We start from the raw sequence: 25,752 nt of genomic DNA, 5'->3' as shown, positions 1-25,752 counted from the left end.
CAATGTGTGCGTGTCATGAAATTACATGGAGCTGCTGCACTGCTCTTTGGGAAGTAGTAGCATTGTGGGGCAGGCACCTGACTGTATGCAATTTACATGGCCTGGTCCAGGTGGGCAGTGTGGAAGTCAAACTCAATATGAACTTGGGAAAATAGTGGAGATGATAAGGCAGAGATTTTCCTTGTAATTGTATTTTCTCCATCTCATGTGCTTCAACTTAGCAAAACTAAACTCTTTCTTGTGAAAATGAGTGGATAGGTTGTGAATTCATATCTCAGTTCAACCTGATGTGTCTCTGCTGCAATAGCAGTTGTTGAAAAACCTGGTTTCCTTGTAACTGTGTATACCACTCACAAGTCTTTTGAATACTTAGTGGCATTTTGAGCCTATGGTCAAAACCTTTCAGGCATGATGTTTATATTTGAAAGTAGGAAGCAGTTTTTTCTGCTTCTAAAGGATTCTGTGGAAATTTGAGATTGGGCTCCTTGGATCAAAGCATGAAACATGGATTCATGATTAATAAACTAACATTTAAATAAACTATGTCAATATCTCACAGTATGGGACACTATAAGTTGGATGATAATAGTTAAAGTTGCATATACAAATGCTTCAGGTCTAATTTGGGGGTGTAACTAACTATAAACTTGCTTAGTGTTGAGTAAAACTTTTCTGTTGCAATACATTCAGAATAGAATCTCCAAGTTTGCCTTGAAGTAAACTTTGATCCTGTTTAAGGATTTAATTATGATGAGGACTATTTATTTTGATAGGCATCATTTTATGCTGACTTTCAATATTGGCACTTGTGTATATTCCAATACTTGGGGGTTTGGTGCCATTCTGTAAAGAGTGTCCTCAATTTTAGGTTATGTGCCATCAAAGCAAAGTCATCCCTTGTGAAATCTGCACTCCACTGCAGACATAAGGATGGAGCCCAGAAGCTGCAAGTGCATTTATGACTTGGGAATATCAAATTATTGTGAGGTCTTCTCTTTGCTTAAATTCATCTTTGTCCCTTTAGTACTTGTTCATGTTACCTTGAGACTGAGGAATCTCTTGGTATTTTTCAGGACACGTTAAGTTACTCTTTTTGCTCAATGTCTCTTAAATGAAATTTTCTGCTTCAAAACTTCTCTGTTTGAACTGCTCTAGAGTTGAGGCCTTAACTCACGTGAGTTTCAATATTAGGTCTTGAATCATCATACATGCCCTGACCTTCAGTGGACTGCAGGTGTAAGATTTCATCTCACCCCAATTAGAATGGCGATTATCAAGAACACAAGCAACAATAGGTGTTGGCGAGGATGTGGTGAAAAAGGAACACTCATACATTGCTGGTGGGGTTGGAAATTAGTGCAGCCACTCTGGAAAGCAGTGTGGAGATTCCTCAGAAAGCTTGGAATGGAAACACCATTTGACCCAGCTATCCCACTCCTTGGCCTATTCCCAAAGGACTTAAAATCAGAATACTACAGAGATACAGCCACATCAATATTCATTGCTGCTCAATTCACCATAGCCAGATTGTGGAACCAACCTAGATGCCCTTCAGTTGATGAATGGATAAAGAAACTGTGGCATATATATACAATGGAATATTACTCCGCAATGAAGAATGATAAAATTATGGCATTTACAGGCAAATGGATGAAATTGGAGAATATCATGCTAAGTGAGATAAGCCAATCTCAAAAAACTAAAGGACGAATGATCTCGCTGATTAGCGGATGAGGACATATAATGGGGGGTGGGAGGGGTTAGCATTAGGTTTAGGGTTAGGGATAAGGAGAGCGGTAAGAATGAAGGAAAGAAGGACTGTATAGAGGGGAGGGAGGGGTGGGGGGGAGAAAAAAAAATCAAACATCATTGCCCTATGTAAACGTATGATTACACAAATGGTATGCCTTGACTCTATGTACAAATAGAGAAACAACATGTATCCCATTTGAATACAATAATAAAAATAAAATAAAAAAAAAGAAATTGATAAAAGTGCTCATCACTTCACTCTCAGGCACTAGTTTCAATCACCTCCCAAACACCTTTTGAGCAACTCTGTGCCAGGGCCTGTGACACTCCATGAGATCTGTTTCCTCCACTGTCACCTAAGGTATCCCTTAGTACTGGAACAAAGGGCCCTGTGTCTGAAAGGCTAGAGGCAGGCCAAGGAGACAGATCATCTTGTTAAGGCAGACTGGTGATATGTGTCTGCATCTAATAGAGTAAGGGACTGTTGGAAAAGTCACTAAACTGAGTTACTGGGCAGGGTCTGGTTGCAGGGAAGAAGCAGAATCTGCAGGGGATCCTGGATTTTCCAGCAGGCTTACAGCATTGGATGCTGGCTTGCTCCCTCTCTCCTTCCCTTCCTTCCCCATGCTCAGTGACACACTCCCTCTGACACTCTAGGAAGCAGGACTCTACACATGTACTTTGCCACAATTCTTCAAAGTTTCCAGCTGTCACCTGTATGTGCTTTCCAGGAGAGGGGCACCACGTAATACTGGTCGTGATGTTTACAATCTCAATCTTCCTCTAACACACATTGGGACGTTCCACACCCTCAGATATCAACAGATAGCACTGCTTGTGGTTGCTCGGATCTTAGGCCAATTCCCTGAGTGGGCAACACCTTGAGTGAGCCTGGGACTCAAGAAGGAAAAAGCTGTTGGAGACAGTGCTAAATTGGGTGATCATCTGTGCTCCCAGCTCTCTCAAGCTCTCCACAATCCATTGGACCTGTGGGATCAGCAGTGCCTGCGGCTTTCAAGGCACCCTGCAGGCTTGCTGCTGACAAGCACCAGCTGTGCCATCTAGTAGCCAAGGTGGGTAGTGCTGACAAGTGGGAGTCCATTGGGCCCAAGGCCAGGAAAGGAATAAGACAGTCCATTGGTCACATGGGCCACACCCTAATCACACCCACCCTACACTTTCTGAAGTTGAACTATTGGCATGGTCTTTTTTGAAAAGCACACAACCCTGAGACTCAGTTTCTTCATCTTCCTTCATTCTACAATACCTCATATGCCTGTCTTGAATCATTTCTTAATTCCCCTGTTCCAGAAGGTCTTCTGCCTAGCAGCATACAATGATCTCACTGTGCTGTCACTCAGCCCCTTTGTGATATCAGAGGGGCCAGCTTGTCATAGCAACCACTAAGTAGGATCCTTGTCACCAAGACCCAGAATATCCTGCAGAAAAGAGTAAGCAAGTGCAGTCTCCAAGTCGATCCAGGAATCTCCTAGTATCCAGACTGATGCCAACCTTTTCTACTTTGAGCATTGAGACTCTCACATATTTGCCATCTGTTCACAGGAGCTTAGGGAACACTGGCATTTCATTTGCAAGAAATAAAACTTGGATAACAGGATTTCACATGAAAGTGGATGTTGGCATATTATATGAAGTGACATTGTGAGATGTAATCTCAGTGCCATGACTCCTCACGACAGTTGCACGAAACAGCACCAACAGGAAGGTTGAATATTTGAGGAGAATTTTTTCCATTTTTCTTACTTTCTTTTTGTAAACCACTTTTATACCTGAGGCACTTATCCAGGAGCTATATGGTTTGCCCATTTTACGTTCATATGTACATACAGTGCCTGGCTAAATTTTTAAGGACCTCCATATTTGCTGAGAATGTCTTTGAACTAGATGTTATTCTGCCTAAGTCTTTCCAGTCCCTGAGATGACAGGCAAGAACCTCCACCCAAACTGACCTTTTTATTCAGGACCTTTGCTGGGAATTTGTGAATTGTTTTTGGTGGTGAGTATCCAGGAAGTGTGAGAGGGTGTCATACATGAAGTTTTTTTTTTTTTTTTTTTTTCTGAAGGGTAGGTGCTTAAGACCTCAATTTTCCCAGTGGTCTTCTTAAGTAGGGTGAGCTGAAAATTTATTACATCTATGTGTATCCTGACTCTTCACCCACCCTGTACCACCCTGAATCATAAAGGTTTATTTTGTAAGAGTTCATCCACAAATCTTTATTTTCCTTAAAGGCAGAGATAAGTTTTCCTGTAGGCGCACATCCCAGGAATGTGTGTTTTCAAAGTTAACTAAACTTCTGGCAGTATGTCTTTCACATAACAAAAAATAAATTCATATTGAATTGATGGGTTTTGACTATAAGCGGTTTTCCTGCAAAGTACTGCAAGGAAGCCAGATGAAAAGAAGATGCAATCACATGCAGTTCTGAACTTCCTCAGACATTCCTGTCATTGATTGCTGTTCACCACTTTGTCCACATTCACGTCTGGTGTTAGAATGTGGTTGGCAATGGAACAGAATTAAAATGGAGGCATGATTTCAATGAGTGTTTTCAGCAGGAGGCTTGCGTAGGAGTTTCTAGTACTTCTCTGGTTCCCTTGTCTTCTCTAAGCTTAGACATCACTCTGGAGGCACAGCTCTTAGAAACTGATATGTAAGAGCATTCCCATGAAAGAGCAGAAGAGGTGTGTTGTTCAGTCTATTGGTGAAGAAGACAGGAGGTTTTCAATCTGTGTATGACATGAAATTTCATGGTGCAGCTGCATGCACCATGGTCTTTGGCAAGTAGTAGCATTGTGGGGCAAGCTCCTGATGGTACACAATTACATGGCCTGGTCCAGGTGGGTAGTGTGGAAGTCAAACTCAATATGAGTTTGGAAAAATAGTGAAGATGACAAGGCAGAGATTTTCCTTGACACTGTATTTTCCTCATGTCACGTACTTCATCTTAGCAAGATTAAACCCTTTCCTGTGGAAATGAGTGAGTAGGCTGTGAATCCATATCTTGGTTTCACCTGATGTGTCTCTGCAACAATAGCTGTTGTTGAAAAACTTGACTTCCATGTCACTGTGTATGACCACTCAAAAGGCTTTTGAATATTTAGTGGCATTTTGAGCAATTGTTCTAAGGTTGACATGCATGATGTGTACTTTTTGAAGTAGGAGGCAGGAATTTCTGATTCTAACAGATTCCTAGGAAATGTGAGATTGGGTTACTAAGGTAAAGGCATCAAACATGAATGCATGATTAAAATACTTAACATTTACATCAACTCTATCAAAGTATCTAGGGATGCGGCACCTTGTACTAGGATCTAAGCAATTCATTGATAATAGTTAAAGTTGTATATACAAATGCTTTCTGATATGATATTGCAGGTGAGTACCACTAAATGCTTATTGTGGAGTAAATTTTTTTTCAACATTTTCAGATAGGATCTACATTTTTGCCTTGAAGTAGACTTTTATCCTGTTAAGTATGTATTAAAGGGGAGGTTTATTTATTTTCAGAGGCATCATTCTATGATGCCCTTCAAAATTGGCACTTGTGTAAATTCCAATGCCTGGGGGCTGGTGCCATTGGGTAAGGATTGCCTTCAATTATAGGATATGTGCCATCAAAGCATATTTTGAAATAGAGAAATCTCCTGGTATTATTCAGGACATGGTAAATCTTACTATTTTTATTCAATGTGTTAAAATAAATGAACTTTCCTGTTTCAAAACCTTTCTGTTGGTATTGCTCTAGAGTTAAGGATTTAGCTCTTCTGCTTTGAATATTAGGCCTTCAATCATCATACATGTCCTGACTTTCAGTGAATTGCAGAATTAAAGTTGAGTTTATGAAATGGATAAATGTGCTCATCACTCTCAGACACTGGTTTCAATCACCTCACAAATTTTTTGAGCAATCTCTGTGCCAGGGCCTGGGGCACTTCATTTGATCTCTTTCCTCCACATTTGCCTACAGTATCCTATGGCACTAGAACAGAGGACCCTTTGTCTCAAAGTCTAGAGTCAGGCCAAGGGTTAGATCAGTATGTTAAGACAGATTGGTGAGATGTGTCTTCTTCTAATAGTCAGAGTAAGGGACTGTTGGAAACATCAGCTAAAACAGTTCCTGGGCATTGCCAGTTGTAGGGTAGAAGCAGCATCTGCAGGGGATCCTGACTTTTGCAGCAGGTTTACAGCATGGGATGCTGGCTTGCTCCCTCTCTCCTTCCCTTCCTCAATCATGCTGAGTGGCACACTCTTCCAGACACTCTCTAGGAAGCATAAACCACCCAACTCCCCTTTGCCTCCATACTTCAGAGGTTCCAGCTGTCACTTGAATATGCTTTCCAGGAAAGGAGGACACCATGCCATACTGTTCATGATGTTTTCAATTTCAAGCTTCCCCTAACACACACGGGATGGTTCACACAATCAGACATCAACAGGAAGCAATGATTGTGGCTGTTAGGGTCCTAGGCCAGTTCTGTTAGTGGGCAAAACTTCGAGTGAGCCTGAGTCAGGGAGCAGTGCCTGAGGGCAATGCAATGGAGCCAGTGCTCAGTTTGATGATCTTCTAGTGTGCCTGCAGCCCTCAGGTCCTCCGGGATCCATAGGACCTGTGGGATATGCAGTGCCTGCAGTTCCTTGCGGGATTCATGGCACCCTTCATGCCTGGTGCTGACAAGCACAGGCCGTGCTACCTAATGGCCAAGGTGGGTTGTGCTGACAGTCGGAAGTTTGTAGGGTACAAGGCCCTGGAAAAAGCCAGGCAGCCCATTGGCATGATGGGCCATGCCCCCAACACACCCCTTTCCTACTTCCTGCTGTTGAAATTCTGGTATATTCTTCTTGAAAAGCACATGAAGGGGGTTTCCTTTCCTTCGTCTTCCCTCACACCACCACATCTCCTGTGCCTGTCTTGAATCATTTCTGAACTGAATTCCCCTGTCTCAGAGGTTCTTCTGCCTGGCAGTGCACAGTGATGTCATCCGGCTCTCAAGTGAGCCGCTCTGTGACATCAGAGTGCACAGCTTGTCATAGAAGCTGCTAGGTAGGATTCTCATCTCCCAAAGCCCAGAATATCCTGCAGGGAAGAGTGAACAAGTGCAGTCTCCTAGTGATTGCTGGAATCTCCAGACTTTTGTATCTACAGTAGACTGACACCAGCCCTTTTATTTTAAGCATCCTAACTCATGTGTTTGCCATTTCTTCACAGGACCATAGGAAATACTGACATCTCATTGGAAATAATCAAAACCAGGATAAGAGGATTTTAAGTGGAAGTAGATGTTGGCATATTGCATGAAATGACATTCTAGAAGCTAATCTCAGTGCCATCTCCTTCTTAGGAGTTTCAGGAAACCCCATCAACAGGAAGACTGAGTATTTGGGGAGAATTTTTTTTTTCTTTTTTTTCACTTTTTTATTTTTTGTAAACCACTTTCATCCCTGTGACACTTAAACAAGATCCATGTCATTTACCCATTTTATATTCGTATTTACAGACAGAGTGTGGCTAAATTTTTCAGGGTCTCCAAAATTTTTTGAGGCTATCTTTGAACTTGAGGATCTTCTGCCTTAGTCTCTCCAGTCCCTGAGATGACAGGCAAGAACCTCGAGTCAAATTAGCCTTTTTATTCAGGTCGGAATTTTGCTGGTAAATGTTTTTAGTGGTGAATATCCAGAAGGTGGGAGAGGGTGCAATACATGATTTTTTTGTGTCTGAAGGGTAGGTACTTAGGATTTCAATTTTCCAAAATGTCTTCTTAAGAAGGAATGGGCTGAGAACTTATTACAACCAATAGGACCCTGCCTCTCCACCTGCCCCATGCCACTCTGGATCACTAAGGCTTATTTTATAAGAGTTCATCCTACAATACTTTCTTTCATTTAAAGAAAGGGATAAGTTCTTCTGTAGTCACACATCCAAGGACTGTCTGTCTTCAAAGATAACTAAACTTCTGACAATATGGCTTTCACCTTAGAAACAATAAATTTTGAATTGATGGGTTTTGAATAAGGAGAGGTTTTGCTGCAAAGCTATGCAAGGAAGTCAGATGAGAGAGGGTGCAATCACATGCCATTCTGACCCTCTTCAGACATTCCCAACATTCATTGTTGTTCACCATTTTCTCCTCTTTTGAATCATGTGAATAGAATGTGATTGGCAATGGAACAGGATTCAAATGAAGGCATATTCCAATGAGTGCTTTAAGCAGGAAGCTAGGGTAGAAGTCTTTAGTACTTCTCTAGTACCCTTGTCTTTCCTAAGCTTAGACATCATTCTGGGGGCACCCCTCTCAGAAACTGATAGGTAACCGCATTCCAATGATAGTGCTAAAGAGGTGGGTTATTCAACCTACTGGTGAACAAGAAAGGAGAATTTTAAGATGTGTGTGGCATGAAATTTCATGGAGGAACTGCGCTGGTCTTTGGCAAAGAGTGTCATTGAGGGACAGATCCCTGACTGGATGAACATTAGGTAACATGCTTCAGGTGGGCAGGGTATAAGTCAACCTCAATGTCAGCTGGGTAACATAGGGGTGATAATAAGGCAGAGATTTTCTTTGACACTCTATTTTCTCCATCTCTTGTGCTTCAACTTACCAAGATTAAAACCTTCCCTGTGGAAATGATTGACTAGGTTTTGAATCCATATCTCAGTTTGCCCTGATTGTCTCTGGAGCAATAGTAGTTGTGAAAAAAAACCTGACTTCCATGTACCTATGTACTGCCAGTCACAAGCATTTTGAATATTTAGTGGCATTTTGAGTCTTTGGTCAAAGTTTGACAGACATGATGGGTACATGTGGAAGTAGGAAGCTGTTTATTCAGTTTCAGAGGGATTTTGTGGAAATTTGAGATTGGGCTCTTTAGGTAAAGGCATCAAACATGAGTGCATGATTAAAAAACCTCACATTTAAGTCAACTGTATCAAAGTCCTTAGGGATGGGGCATCTTTCTGTTGGATGTAGGCAATTGATTGATAATAGTTGAAGTCACATATACAAGTGCTTTCTGATATGATGTGAGGAGTGAGTAGCTAACCCAACATGCTTAGTGATGAGTAAAACTTTTCTGTTCCAACACATTCAGGGTAGAATCTACACTTTTGCCTCAAAGTAGACTTTTATCCTGTTTAAGTGTTTATTGATGTGGATCCCTATTTATTTTGAGAGGCACTATTTTATGCTGCCTTTCAAAACTGGCACTTGTGTAAATTCAAATGCCTTGGGGTCAGTGCCCTTTTGTAAGGAGAGTCTTCAATTTTAGGTTATGTGCCTAAAAGTGCCTCCAAGAAAAGTCAGCCCTTTCGGTTCTGGAGTCCATTGCAGCCAAAAGATGCAACCCAGAAGGTGCAAGTACATTTAGTAACTTTGAATAGAGAATTATTGTCAGGTCTTATCTTTGCTTAAATTCATTCTTTCCCCCTTAGTACTTGCTTATGATACCTTGAAGCTGAGGAATCTCCTGGTATTATTCAGGACATGTTACATCTTACTATTTTTGTTCAATATCTGTTAAAATTAATTAGCTTTTCAGTTTCAAAACCTTTCTGTTGGGACTGCTGTAAAGATGAGGCTTTAGTTCTCCTGCTTTTGAATATTAGGCCTTGAGTCATTGTGTATGTCTTGCCTTTCAGTGCAGTGCAGGTGTAAAGTTGAACTTTAAGAAATGCATGAATGTGCTTATCACTTCACTCTCAGGAATTTGTTTCAATTACCTCACAAATATTTTTTATCATCTCTGCCCCAGGACCTGTGACACTCCGTGAGATCTCTTTCCCTCCTGTGTTGGCTACAGGGTCCCTTGTCAGTGGGACTGAGGGCCCTGTGTCTGAAAGTCTAGAGTCAGGCTAAGAGGATAGAACATCATGTTGGTGAGTTATGTCTGCTTCTAACAGTCAGAGCAAGGGACGGTTGGAAATGTCAGCAAACAGTCACTGGGCAGGGTGTGGTTGCAGGGTAGAAGCAGCATCTGCAGGGGATCCTGGCTTTTGCAACAGGTTCACAGCATGGGATGATCTCTTGCTCCCTCTCTCCTTCCCTTCCTCCCCCATGCTCAGTGACACACTCCCTCCTACCCTGGCTAGAGAGCACAGCCTCCACACTTCTCCCCTTTGCCTCCATTCTTCAAAGTTTCCAGCTATCACCTGAATGGGTTTTCCAGGAATTGAGGGCCACCACACCATACTGTGCACTATGTTCTCAATCTCAAGCTTCCTCCAACACACATGGGATGTTCCACGCACTCAGGCATCAACACTCAGCACTGCTTGTGACTGCTGGGGTCCTAGACCTGTTACCTGACTGGGCAAACCTTTAGTGAGCCTGTGCTTGGAGGAGCAGTGCCAGAAGCAATGCTGCTGGAGCCAGTGCTAAGTTGAGTGATCCTCCCATGCTCCCACTGCCCTTGGCCCTGTGGCATCCATAGGACCTGTGGGGTCCACAGTGCCTTCAGCTCCTTGCAGGTTTCAAGGCACCCTGCATACCTGGTGCTGACAAGCTTGGGCTGTGCCACCTAGTAGCCAAGGAGGATTGGGTTGACAGGGGGGAATTGGTGGGGTCCAAGGCCCAGGAGGGAGACAGAAAGCCCAATGACCAGATGGGTCACGTCCCCAACACACCCAACCCCCCAGTTCTGGTTGAAAGATTGGCATGTCCTTTGTTTAAAAGCACAAAGTCCTCTGATCTCAGTTCCTTCATCTTCCCTCACAGCTCCACAGCTCATGGGCCTCTCTTGAATCTTTCTGAATCCCCCTCTCCCAGAGATTCTTCTGCCTTCCAGCACACAGCTATGTGAGGGAGGGCAATTCGACTGGGGCCTGTGCCTAGCTGGGTATTCCTCATGTCCTCTCGCTCTCCTCAGTTCCTCCTGGGTCCACTGGACCTCTGGTTCCCCAGGGCCTGCAGCAGGATTAGGGCTTCAAGATATCTAGCATGCCCTTAACTATGGACTGCTCCTCCTAGTGGCCATCAAGGGTAGTGTTCACGGATGGGTGTCAGTGGGGTCCCAGGCACCACCGGAATGAGGGAGATTGCCTGTAGGCCAATCTGCCCCAACACACCCATGCTCCACTTTCAGTGTGTTAAGAAATTGGGGTCACCTTTTAGAAAACACATTCCCTTTGGACTCTGTCCCTTCATTTTCCTTCACAGTATCACAGCTAATGTGCCTGTCTTGTGTCTTTTCTGTAATGGTCAGTCCCAGAGACTTCTCTGCTTGCCTGGGCTCCTTGACTTCATAGTGCTTTCATTAGCCTGTCAGTGACATCAGAAGGTATCTGGAGAGCAGCCAGCATGTCACATCATGCCCTAAGCGGACGATTGGCACCCAGTGCTCAGAAAGACCTGCAGGGAAGAGAAAGCAAGTACAATCTCCTACCAGAACTGGGAATATCCAGGACTTTGAATCCAAAGTAGAGGGATGCCTGCCTTTCCCACTTTGTATGTTGTAGTTGTCACATGTTTTCTGTCACTGCACAGGAGCATAGTGAACACAGGCACTTCATTGAAAATTATCAGAACAAGCTTAGCAGAATTTTGATAGGAAGTGGATGTTGGAATGTTCAATGAAAGTGACATTCTGGAAGCTTGTCTTGATTCCCAATGGAAAAGTGCCATGATTCCCGATGGGAATTTCAGAAAACAGGACCATCAGGAGGGCTGAAATTTTGCTGAGGTTTTTAATTTCTTTTTTTCTTTTCTTTTTTTTTTTGGTACCACATATTGATCCCCAGGGCATTTATCCACTGAGTCATATCCTTTGCCTATTTTATATTTATATTTACAGACAGGGTGTGGCTAAGTTGCTTAGGGTTGTGCTAATTTGCTGAGGCTGGCTTTGAACTGGAGTCCCTCCTGCCTTGGCATTCCCAGTCCCTGAGATGACAAGTCCCTTAGAGTGACAAGAAGTCCACTCTGGACTTCTCCTTTAGGTCAGATCTCCTTTTTGTTATGCCCAGAAGTGTTTCAAGATGTCAAAAATTCCTAAAAGAATCTGAACACATCTTGTCCTCCTCAGTCTTCTTAAATGAGTCTCCTCTATGGAGACCTGTGTTTTGGGGGAAGTGAAGAGGCACTGAATGGGACAAAGATCATCCTCTGGATTGCAGGAAGCATGAGTGCCCTGCATGAGAGAGTCAAGGTCATTCACAGGTCCTGTCATCCCATAATCAACTTCAGAAAGCTTTTGGCTCACCAGGACAGCAGGGACATGAGCACTAGAGCATAGCACCATCCCACCCCCAGAGCCTTGCTGTACAACTTTTCAGTAGTACCTAGTTATACTCCAACACAAGGGTTTTTCAAATACTGTTCATTAACAGGAACCTGCTTTTTGAAAGGCATCCAAAGGGCAAGAGATCTCATTCACCAATTGGTCTAACACAAGATTATGAAAGTATTCACCTGCTTTAATTTCATTATGCTTAAGACTTTAAAATTTTATAGTTTAATTTTCCATTATTGGGAATGGACCCAGGGGTGCTTCACCACTGAACTGTATCCCTAGTCCTTTTTTTATTTTGGGATGGAATTTCCCTAAGTTGTCTAGGCTGGCTTCAAACTTGTGAGCCTCCTGCCTCAACCTCCAAAGCTTCTGTGATTACAAGTGTGTTCCACCACACCAGGTGTTTGTCAGTTTTTTAAATTGGTACATTACAGTTATACAAAAGTGGAATTCATTATGATATAGCCACACATAAACATAGCATATTTCATTCAATTTTATGCCACAGTCAAATGGAACATTTTTATAAAAGAAAAATATAAATTATTATGTAAATAAGGCATTAGCAAATACATTTAAGAAATTTCATTAATTATACCAAGGTCAATAATTTAATCCCAAATGCTGGATGTAGTCATGTTCACCTGCAATCCCAACAATTTGTGAGGCTGACACAGTAGAGTTGCAAGTTTCAGGCCAGCCTCATCAACTTAGCCAGGTCCCAAGCAACTTAGTGAGACCCTGTCTCAAAATTAAAAATAATAATAATAATAATATGGGCTGGGTATCTGGATCAATGGTAAAATGTCTCTGGGTTCAATACCTAGCATACACACACACACACACACACATATACACACACACACATGGATATAAAAATCACACTTATCTTAATGAAAAACTGGACCATGTGCCTCCATATGAAGATTTACCCTTATAAAGATGTTAATGTCCCCCAAAATATGGCATAAATTTAACATAATCTCAAAACAAACCTCAGTGGCTTTGTGACAGCTGAGAAAACTGATTCTAATTTCTTAAGAATATTAATTAAGTGATAAATATATGCAAATAATCAAGATTTTGTAGTGAAAACTTTTAACACACATATATCTTATGAGATACAAAAATATGGTATAAATACCACTTTAGGATGTGTTACTGATAAAGAAATAATTAAGTAGACTAAAACATAGAGCAGGAGATTTAGAAATAAACCAGGTTTATGGTGTCAGCTCTCAGTGATCTCAATCAGATGAACTGATTCCAAACAATAGTAGCAAACACATACACCTGAAGACGCACACATTGTGCAGAATAGTTCGGTTACCAGTGGGTGCCTCCTGGTGTTCACTGGGTCCCCCTGCTCATCAGCTACTTTCACAAGACACAGTATTCAGCTGTGGAGATGGAAAAGCTTCCCTTTAGGAGCTTCATAGTCCAGGGGAAAACCCTTAGTCTCTGGGAGAAATGCTGGGGAGGTCCTGCATGCCATGGCTATGGACTTGGTAGCTGGGTTCCCACTAAACTGCCAGTTCTTGGTGGAATTCCTCTTCAAGATCTGTTAGCCCAGTGCACTGGACTTGGTTAAAGCTCATATATCCTGCTCCTTAAGAGAGGAGAAGCAGTCTTTCCTGGGCAGGGCTGCCTGCACTAGGCGCTAGGCAGTTTGGGGATAGTTTTATCACCACATGCAGGTTGCTCCCTCATCAAGGGAGGAACCAAAGTCAGGGATGATGGAGTTCTGCCTCTTGTCTGGTAGTCACTCAGAGGCACAATGACCTTGACCTCCTCCAAGAAGCTGTCTGTCAAAGAAGGCACCTCTTAGTGTGTTGGATAGTGCAATAAGAATGTTTTGTTAAAATATCATTTTGGCATAGACATATTTTCAGACTGAGAGCTTGCTCTTCTAGGACTAGTGGAGAAGGTGTTAGTAAGCATTTTGAAACAATTCGGTGACTTTCTTCACAGAGAACAGAAATGATGGCACCCAAATAAGTGGGCACATTCTTGGTTTGTCTCCACTTTCTCTCCCATGGCTGAATGCCACTGGTCCAAACATTGAGGCAAAACCCAATTGTTTTTACTGCACCTGACAAGATAATTCTGGTGAACACAAAGTTTGAGAATTTGGTTGAAAACTCTCAAGGAGAGTATGAGGGAGTGACATTCCCTTATGATTGCTAGAAGGGCCTGGTCTATGAATGGGCCTCTGTGGTGGGAAGAGGAGACATGGGAAGATTCTAGGTCAGCAGCACAATAAGTAGCCCAATTTAAAATGGGAAAGTGAGAAGGGGGAACAAAGGTGTAAGTCCTGAAGGATGTGGGGGCAGAATTCTTGAGGACAGGCCCCACTGGGCTTGTTCAGAGTGGTAACCATAGGACCTGGGTCCCTGACAAACACCGTATATATCTCCTCTCAGTCATTCCTGAGGTGAATGTCACTATCCCCACTTCATAGATGAGACTGATGAGGCCTGACCCACTGCCAGGGGCTGTCAGGTGGCAGAGGTGGGATTTGATCCTCTCTGAACCACTCTATCTTGACTCAATACAAAAAAGCCAATTGAAAAATATTGATTGGAGAGATGAATGCATGATGGATGTTGGGATGGAGAAAACTGGTAACAGAAAGTGGGACTGATTGCAAAAGAAAGAGATTTTCATTTAGTATTCTTTGTTACTTTTTAAATATTAAAATAAATGTATGTTACGTTTCAAATGTACAATACATAACAATAAAGAGACCTAATAACCCCCAAACTGAATACACAGCCACTTTTGAGGGATCTACAATCAGCATAGTTCCTGTTTTCATTTTTTCAAAAATGAATCATTCTAAGTCCAGCATGATGCTTTGACTGCTGCTCCATTCTCATGCCCTAGAAAGAGTTGAGGTAAAAATGGTAGAAAATTATTCACAGCAAGAATTATAGAAAATGGTTAATACTACACTTTCATTTCATTATTAAAATTAAAAATATAAAGTTAGTTTTTAGTTGACAGATAAAAATGTATCTACTTCTGTTGCACAGTATGTTTTCATATATGCATACATTGTGAAATGACTAAATCAATCTAATTAACATACCCATTGCCTCATATACTTATTTTTTGTGACCTGAACATTTAAAATCTACTCTTTAAGCAATTTTCTATTGTACAATGCTTCATTATTAACTATGCTCACCATGCATACAAGAGATCTCTGAAATTTATTCCTCCTGTCTAACTGAAATCTTGTACCTTTTGAAAGACATCTTCTCAATCCAACACCCTCAGCAGATAGACCCTGGTATCCATCATTCTACTATTTACTTCTATAGGTTCAACTACTTTAGATTCTAACCAATAAGTGAGATCATGCAATAATTTTTCATGCTGAGTTCATTTCACTTAGTGTAATGTTCTTTGAGTTCATTCATGTTATCTCAAATGGCAGAATTTCCTTGTTTTTTAAGGTTGCATAGTGTTCCACAGTATCTACTCCATTTTATTTATCTGTTTCCATTGATGGACACTCATTTGATTTTGTGTCTTGGCTTCTGTGAATGGTGCTGCAATAAACACAGGAATGCAGGTGTCTCTATGACATACTGATTTCTTTTCCTTTGCCCATGTATGCAGAAGTGGGATTGATGGATCATAAGATAGCTCTATAATTTTTTGAGAAACATCCATAATGTTTTCCATACTGGCTGTACTAATTTACATACCCACCAAGAATGTACAAGGCTTTCCTTTCCTCCACATCCTCACCAACACTTATTTCTTGTCTTTTTGATAATAATCATCTTAACAGGTAGGAGGCAATATCTCATTGTGGTTTTAAATTGCAATATTATACTTTAATAAAAGTTTTGTTTTTTTTTCTCCTCACCCCTCTGCACTGTCCTCACAGGGCGTCAAGCTAGGGAACTCAGATTGATCTCTGAGATGACCCCAAAACTTTAGGAAGACTGAATGATATGAAAGAAAAACCTATATGTGTGGAACAAGGACAGAAACTAGCAAAAGAGAAAGGAGCATGCTGCTATGTGGAATGTTCAGCTTTAACCCAGAAGGGACTGAGGACTGTTTTCAATAAGGCTATCATAGCCATTTTAACGCCAAAGAAACACGTGGTTAAAAAAAGAATAGGATCAAGATATATAAACTGTTGTTTGATTATATGAGAAACATCTTCAGTGGCCAAGGAAACTGTCAACTTTTCTCAGAAAGCATGTGAAAATGGTACAGCTATACAAGAACTCTCTTAGATAATGAAGCAATTGAAAGGAAAAAAAACCTGTCCTCAGATTCTATGAAGTTCATTAAGAATGTTTCTTAAAGGTCTAAGAAGCAGCAAACAGCATCTGAAGCCACAATCTATTATAAATACTTTATTTCAACTAGAAGGTATAATCTCTCAGGGGTTTCATAGTTTAAAAAGCTACAATCACATCGTGTTGAAACTGCATAGAAAAACAGTGCTGTAAATGGAACTGCTTGGCTTTGACCACACACATTTCTGCACAGCGCTTGTGGAATCTGCACAAAGAAATATCTTCTCCCTTTGCTCTAATTAATTGTTCTTGTACATAAGTTGCTTTCTATTCCACTATATCCAGAGTGGTGAAATAACAAGGCCAGTCATGTAGCCAAAGGTCGCTCCAAGTGTACAGGAGATGGACCATACCTAGGAGAGAATGTATGAGATCAAAAAAGAACAAACGTTTTATTATTACTTGAGCACAAGTTAAGTGTAACCTAAATATTTCTATATTAAAGCTTAATGTGCTTTCTTAAAAGAAAAAAAAGTTTTTACTATCTTGATTGAAGACTTATAATAAAACCCTTAATAGAAAATTGAGTAATCCTCATAAAAAAAATGTACTCAAAAAAATACATTTAGAACATTCAGAATTCAAAGCATCCGTAGTAATCATGCAAAGGTAATTAAAACAAAAATTAGTCAATATTTTCAATCACAAAATATTTTAAATGTATTGTCATATATAACTAATTAGAAAAAAATTTAAGAAGAACCTTAAACACTGTATGTTAACTATGTTAAAAAAATAAAATATTCAAAAAATAAATAGATGTCTTAGTTTTGTTTTTAAAAAAGCTGAATACCCAATTCTGAAACAAAGTATGGTTTTGGAGCAACTTTGAATTGTTACAATATGTATTTGTAAAAATACATGTATACACACACACATACACACAGGTATGATGTGTATCAATTGTCCTAAAATATTGATATCCTATATTTGACAAATCTCAAGTTAGGATAATTTGTCTTAGGATATTATCCCAATGAAGCTTAACCAAATATATGAAATATTATTACCCCAACATTTATAATGTTAATAAAATTTAATGTAATTGCTGTATAGAACTTACTGGAATATTATATGGTCTTTGAAAACAACAATTCTTCCAAATAAGGCTGGAGCAAAGTCTAATTGGTATTCCTTAAGCATTGTTTATGGTAACAGAATTCACAATATGGGATTCTAAATATTTATTTAAATTGGTGCTATAGAATTTGTTAACATGCAGATGTGAATACTTCAAAGTTTCTGAATTGAAAATTTACAAGGAGTACTAAAGTTAAAATCACACTTCTCAATTTCAAAACTTACTACAAAGCTACAGTCATGACAAGGTGGTATTGACTTAAGAATAGATTTATCAACCAATAGAATTGAATTGAGAACCAGGATAAATACATATCTATGGTCAATTTATTTTAACAAAGGTGCCAGCGCCCTTTGATGAGAAAAGAATCTTTTCAACAAATGGTGCTGTACAACTAGATATTCACATGCAAAGGAGAGAAGTCGAACACTTAATCTCAGGTCACACACAAAAATTAACTCAAAAAAATTAAAATGTAAATATGAGAACTAAAACTTTAAAACCCTTGATAGAAAACAAAGACATGTATTTTTATGATTTTGAAGTAAACACCACTTCTTAGATATGACATTGAAAATACAAATGATCAAAAAAACAAAAAAACTAGATAACCTGGACTTCATCAAAAGTGAAACTATATTTTGTGGGGTGGGCATCAAAGGACATTATTCAGAGAGTGAAAAGACAACCTGCAGAAAGGGAAAAAAATATTTGCTCATAATTTACCTGATAAGAGTCTTTAACCAGAGTATATAAATTATTCTTGCAATTCAATAGAGATAAATGAGTAAAAGTGGGCAAAGAACTTTGAGAGACATTTCTCTAAAGAAAATGTACAAATGTTCAATATCATGAAAAGATGCTCACTAGTCATTAGGGAAATGCAAATTAAAACAACAGAGAGATACCACTTCACTAGAAACACACCCTCCTTTAAAATTGTTATACTAAAAAATGAGAAAAAATATTTAAAAAAAATTTGGAGAAATTAGAGTGCTTACACTTTGGTGGTAGGAATGTGAAATCATGTAATTACTAACCAAGATCTCATGATCCAGAAATCCCACTCTTGTATACATATCCAAAAGAACTGAAAAAGATGTGTCCACGCAAAAATGTGTATATGTACATTTATACAATGGAGTTTTATTCAGCTGTAAAAAGAAATGAATTGTTGATTCATGCTACACAGATGAACCTCAAAAACATGCTAAATATAAGAAGCTGGTCACAAGGGATTGCATACTACGATTCTATTTATTAAAATGTTCAGGATATTAAAGAAGAATAAAACTATGACATTTGCAGGTAAATTGGATGGACCTGGAGAATATCATGCTAATCAAAATAAGTCAAACCCAAGAAAACAAAGGCCAAATGTTTTCTCTGATAAGTGAATACTGATCCATGGTGGGGGAGGAAAGAATGAAGGAACTTTGGATTGTACAGAGGGGAGTAAGGGGAGGGGAGGAGATGTGGGAGGGACAGGACGGTGGAAAGAGATGGACATTATTACCCTATATATGTATATGCTTACACTACTGCTCTGACTCTGAATCATGTACAGCCAGAGTGCATTCTACTATCATGTATAACTAATTAGAACAAATTTTAAAAATATACAGGATAGAGAAATCCACAGAAAGAAAGTGGATGGTTGCTTGCCTCATGCTTTGAAGATGGTAGGCAATGGGATGTGACTAAAAATGGGTATGGGTTTCTTTTTATTGTGAATGAAAATGTTCTAAAATTGATGGTGGTGATGATTGTACATTATAAGTAAACAAAAATTTTCTGAATGGTACACTCAAACTATGACTTTTATTATATGAATTGTGTATCAACTTTAAAATTTTAAAAAAGAAGATTCCAATCCAAATGTTCTTATGTATCTGGTTAGTGGGATTACATATATATTTTTAGTTTCTTCAGAATTCAATTCATTATCTAAGTTATATCCAATCAACATTTATAATTTTTTAAAATTTTTGTAGTCACAGATGAACACAATACCTTTGTTTATTTATTTATTTATTATTATTTTTTATGTGGTACTGAGTATCCAAGCCCATTCCTCACACATGCTGGGCAAGTGCTCTACCATTGAGTCACAATCCTAGCCCCAACAACTGTAATTGGAAAATAAGGAAATTTTGAAATTCTAATATAAACATGGACAATTTTAATAATCACTTATAAAAGGATATAAAATAATTGCATATTCTGCAGGTACGCAACATACATATGTAATACTAGTAATGAAAAATAGAATAAAATGAAAATAAGTATACAAAAGTGATAAAAATTTGCATGAATTTTAAAAACTTTAACCTTTTGTGGATGGTAATGTTTATCTTTACAAGTATGGGAAATGACCACATTTCCCTCACAAATTGAATTGGGGTTTTATTTGATGTTGAAAATCCTTATGACAACATTGTCAAGGACAGGTGCCCTCTTCATTCTTCAAATCTTCACTGGATACATTTTCCCTATTTCTTCCTGGAACTTTCCCTTCTCCTAATTTTTCCCTGTTGTTCAATCTGAGTTTTCTTTTTCAAATTGTGTTATTTTATCCAAAATTTTTTATTTCCTATAATGTCCTAAAGTTTTTTTAAGTTTTAACTTTGAATAATTTTTCTTAATAATTTAAACTTTTTATTTATTCAGTTTTTTGAATTTTATTTTTTTGAATTTTTAATTGGTTATATTAGTGGTTTATAAATATCACATTTATTTATATCTCATTTTGCATACTAAACATTCTCTTTTCTAATTTATTTCACTTCATTTTCATTGCTTTTCTATTTTAAACTTTATATATATGTAAGTTAGGTATAACTCTCATTTTTCTTTTTCCTTCTTGTTACCACGGAAAGATAAAAGTTCCTCTGATTCAGCTTTATCTGATGTATATATGTATGTATATAAAACAGATATAAATACAACAGATATATATGTATATATAGGTGACAGCCTGCTGGGTGGTGAACAACCCCAAGGGCCCAGGGCGGGAGTGCCCCTTGGTGGAAGGGGGACCCTTCTGGAGAGGAAGGGTCTCAGGGACCTCAGGGACCGCCTTCACTGAAGCGGGCAGAGACAGCGAGTTGTCCCCGGGCCAGGCCAGAGGAGCGCTGCGGCCTTTGACCCACCACTTCGCCCAGTCCAGCAGCGCGCGAACCCGCAAACTCCACCTCTCATTCCTCTGCATGCGCGGCTCTTGTTTCCACCCAGCGGATGTTGCTCTAGAGCTCGCGCCCAGCAGAGAAGACCATTCTCCTGGACAACTTCGGGACCGCCAAGGAGCCGACTTCCAACTTCGGAGAAGCAAGGGTGAGTCCCCCCACTTCCCCAGGCAAGCCGCCCCAAGGCCACCGGGCCTGGCCTCCCGGGCGTCAGGACGCTTCATTCAGCACCTAAGGCGGTGGCCCTAGGCTAGCGTCCTCCGCCTCTGGCGGCTTTACCTGGCCCTGGCGACACGCCTGGTCGCCCACAGCCTCTGCTCCTAATGCTGGTGACCCCAGCTGGCATTCGCCCTCCCCTGCCAGGCAGAAAACCCAGCCGAGCTGGCACATGAGAGGCAGGAAATCAAGGCGTCAGCCGGGCAGCTGGTCGTGCACAGAAGCCAGGCAGGTGTGGGTCTGAAAACAGGCAGTTGGTGCGTTACACCTGTGCTACCAGCGCTAGGAGGAGGACGGGAAGGAGGAAGACTGGGAGGAAGGAGAGGAGGAGCGGGCCAGCAGGAGCCAGGACCGCCACCACCAGGTAGAGGAAGAGTTCTTGGGGTGGGACAGGCCCTCCTACCACTTAGAGTATCTTCAGTCCCCTTTCTAAAAATGAAATACAAAATAAAGGAGACAGAAGGACTAGAGGAAAAAAGGAAGAGGATAGAATGTGGGCGGGGTAAGCGTGAACAGAAAGGGCCAGCGCATGCAGGGGAACCAGGGTCGTGGGGGCAGCGCTTCCCAGCGAGGAGCGCTGCCATTTGGGCAGGTGCCATAGCCGCTGCCAGAGGCGGCATATGACACAGGTGCCCGTGGGTGGGGCTCTCATGGCGCTGGGAGCGCATACCAAGGGTCAAGTCTCTGTCATTCCGGATCCCATGCTCTTCGTGGGTCCCCAAAGGTGGCAGCAGTGCTTCTGGGAAGATGAGTTGAATTGAAGTGCAGCCTCAGTCAGGGACTTGAGAGCCTAAGGACAGCGGCTTTCTGAGCGCTGCGAAGAATACCAATAAATGGTGACCCACACTACCCCAGAGTTTTGGAGAGGCACGGAGGACCAGCGTGGGGCGGCCACCTATAGTTCGACTGTCAGATGACGATGCACTTGCCACCCAGCACTTAGCAAAGCCAGTTGCAGTAGTGGATGACCTGGTTTATTGGCTTATTGCCTTACTAAAGAGTAAAATATTTTTGAATCTAGTAGGAAATGTTTTTGCTAGAGGAGTTAAAAGAAGGAACTATGGAGGGAACAAAAGATGTTTTTCTGTCAGTTTGGGGCTGGGGTGGGACTGGAACCTCTGGAAGGTGGTCTGCTGCAGACTTGGAGCTCCAGGACTGAGATTGGGACTGAGTTCCTGTAATAGGACATGAATAAGGCAAGAGGTGGACGAAAAGAGAGCAGTGGTCGCCCCACCCAGCTTACTTTGGCTTTGATTTTCTATCTGATGTGGGATCCAAGGCACCAAGCTTCAGGACTGGTGGAGCTGCTGGGTTGAGTGTGTGTGTGTGTAACCCTGCCTGTGCACCCTTCACTCACTTTAAAACGTTTTATTCTTTTTATAAATACACATTTGCTAAGTGGCAAGAGATGGTAGAGAGACAGTGCTGTATAGAACTTGTATAGACTCAGGGCTCAATGCCAGAAAGAAGGATGCACAGAGTCTGCCCAGTAGGGCAGGCCAGACAGCATTCTGGGCCCTGGAACACTTGGTTGGTGGGTGTGAGCTGACAGGGAATCTGGTCCAGGACTGGTGGGTCCTGGGCATGCCAGAGACTTCCCAGTCTAGTCCGAGATCCTGGGTGGCATTGCAGTGTCACCTGGGTTCAGTACACTTTGTTCAGGGTCTTGTGGGCAAATTCAGGCAGCACAAAGGCTGCAAGGTGCACATCCGTGTTGTAGTATATCAGCTTCATGTGCTTCACCTATGTCTGTATCAGCCATTGCCAGGACTCCTGGAAATTGGTGCTCTGGGTTTTGCAGCATAGCATGAAGCTGATTTGGCCACTGTGGTAGGTGGGAATGGTGCAACAGGCATAGGCCACCGTCAGGAAGAACTGCCACATCGCCTAGATGAGGTCCAGGTGCAGCTTGTGGCAGTTGCCCCTGGCAGCAGAGGATTGTAGCTCAGTGGTAGAGTGCTTAGCTAGCATGGGTGAGAAACTGGGTTGGATCTTCAGTACCACATTAAAAATAAACAAATAAATGTTAAATTCTTTAAAAAGAGAACATTACACAGAATTATGGAATAATGTCACAACTAAGTTACTGACTTTGACACAATATACTTTTCTTAGTTTCCTTAATTTTAACAGCACACATTTGTGAACATGTCTATGTAAATGTGTAAATTTAGTTTTGTTTCCCACTTGTCTTTGTTGTGCTACTACTACAGATACCATACTGAGCAGTTTCACCACAAGAATCCCTTTTGCTGTCGTTTTATAACCTCAATCACCTCCCTCCCAGCTCCCTTTGCACTCAAACTCCAATTATCAATAATCTGTTGTCTATTTCCAAAATGTTTCCATCTCAAAATGTTACATCATTGGAATTATACAGTATATAAGCTTTTGAGTTTTAATTTATAAAAAATATAATTCAACTGATGAATGTATATATTGATGGAGTGTTTCTTTTTTATTATTATCCATAAAATGAAGGTATCACAATTTGCCTTATAATTTATCTTTCAAAAATACCTGATTCTTTTCTGGGTTTTGCTATTATAAATAAAACTGTTATGAACATTTGTAGATAGTATTGGCATTTCAGTGACTAAACTAAATCTGTAGATTAATTTGGGTAGTGTAAACATTTTAACAATATTAATTATACCAATCCATGAACATTTGAGGTCTTTCTACTTTGAAGTGTTTTCTTTGGACCATTTCTTCAGTGTTTTGTAATTTTCATTGTAAAGGTTTTTCTCATCCTCAGTTAATTCATTTTCATGAAGGATATTGGCCTGTAGTCTTTTTATTGTTGTGACCTTGTCATATTTTAGTACCACATGATACTGTCTTCATAAAATGAGTTAGAAAGTGATCCTTTCCTTTCAATTTTATAGAATAGTTTGAGAATTAGTGCTTTTTTCCCCCAAAAAATCTGTTCAAATTCCGCAGTGAATCTAACTGAACTTGGGTTTTCTTGCTCAGTCTTCCTATTCCTATTTCAATATTATAACTTATTACTAATGTATAGGATTTTCTATGTCCTTTTATTCCAATTTCAGTGGTTTTGTCACCAAAATTTGCCCATTTTTAAGATTTTAAAATTTATTGGCATATAGTCTTTCAAAATATTTCTTAGTGATCTTTTAAATTTCATTCATGTCTGTTCTAATGTCATCTTCTCCATCTTTAAATTAATTGAGTTTTCACCTTTTCTTTTGGCTATTTAGCTAAGGCCTTTTGTTCATCTTTTCAAAGAACGAACTCTCAGTTTTACTAATCACTTGTATTTTTCATTTAGTCACTACTCATTTATACTCTGAGCCTTTCTATTTATTCCCATTAATTTGGGAGTTTGATTTGTTTCTTTTTTTAGTAAGAATTTTAGGTGCATATCATGAGGGTATTTATGTAAGAGCTCTCTACTTTTTAATGTAATCATTCATTCTGTAAATTTTTTCTTTTAGGCTACTTTAGGTATATCTCACAGATAGAAGTGTGTTTTGTTTCCATTTTCATTTAATTCAAGGAAACTTTAAATTTCCCCACTGTTTTTTTTCAATGACCACTGTTCATTAAATAATGTGTTGCTAAATTTCCATGTATTTGTATAATTTCTGCATTTTCTCTTGTTGATTTCTAGTTTTATTCCATTTGCAATGAGATAAGATGTAATAAATTATTTCAATTCAAAAAATTTGTAAAGAAGTACTTGTGGAATATATGTGGTAGATTTTGGAAAAAGATCCATGTGTTGATGAAAAGAATGTGTAATCTGCATATGGTAGATGAAATATTCTGTGGACATTTGAGAAATCCACTTGATGTTATTAATATAACTATTGTTTATTCATTGATTTTTGTCTGGATTTTCTATCTATTGGTGAGAGTGTGGTATTAAAGTTATTCATCATTCTTATATCAAGGCCTATATTGCCCTTTATGTATGGTACTCTTCATTTTATGAAATTGGGAGCTCCAAATTTCAGGACATTTACATGTGTAATTGTTATAGCTTCTTGAAGTATTATTCACTTGATCAATATATAGTGAAATCATTTGTTTCACAGATCTTGTTTAAAAGTCTATTTTGTGGAATATAATTACTGCTATCCATGTTTTAGAATTCCATTTGCTTTTAATACTTTTTCCATCTTTTCACTTTGTCTGCATTTTAGATAAGTTTCTTATATGTAGCACACTGTTAAGTCTTATTTACTTTTTCATGTATTTAGTCAGCCTGTTGTTTAATCAGAGAATGAAGACTATTTAATTTCAGAATTATTATTAAAATGTATGTGTTTGTTCCTGCCATTTCAGTGATTTTCTTCTGGTTGTTCTGAATATTTGTTGTTCATTTATTCTTCTTTCATTCCTTTCTAAGTTTGATGGCCTACTACATAAATATTTGATTCCTTCCTATATCTCTTTAGCATGCTACAATTTGACTGTGATTTATTCATTCACACAGTCTCATGATTATGATTGTCTTTATTTCTCTTGAATGTAGATAGGGTTCTCTTAAATATTATCTATAATGCTGCCCTGGTGATTATGAATTCCCTCTGTTTATGCTTATCTTGACATGTCTTTGATTATTCTTCAATTCTGAATGATAACCTTGCTCTTATATTAATGTTCTTTGACAGGTATTTTCTTTCAGGATTTGAAGCACATTATTTCATGCCCTTATGGCCTTTAGAGATTTGGCTGTAAAATCTGTTGTTTGTCTAATGGGTTTTCATTTATTGTAGCATGACTCACCTTCTTTTGCAAATTTAATATTCTTTTCTTCTGCATTTTTGACAATTTACCTATAACATGTCATTTAGTTGTTCATCTCTGATTATTTCTATATTGGGGCTCTAAATATCCCTGAAACATGGATGTCCATATCTTTCCTAATATTTGAGAAATCTGTGGCTCTTATTTCAATTTATATTTTTCCTATGCACTCTG

This window comes from Sciurus carolinensis, unplaced genomic scaffold, assembly GCF_902686445.1.
Source record: "Sciurus carolinensis unplaced genomic scaffold, mSciCar1.2, whole genome shotgun sequence".
Classification (NCBI taxonomy): Eukaryota; Metazoa; Chordata; class Mammalia; order Rodentia; family Sciuridae; genus Sciurus; species Sciurus carolinensis.
The sequence above is the reverse complement of the archived record's forward strand: the minus strand, read 5'-3'. Positions refer to the sequence as shown.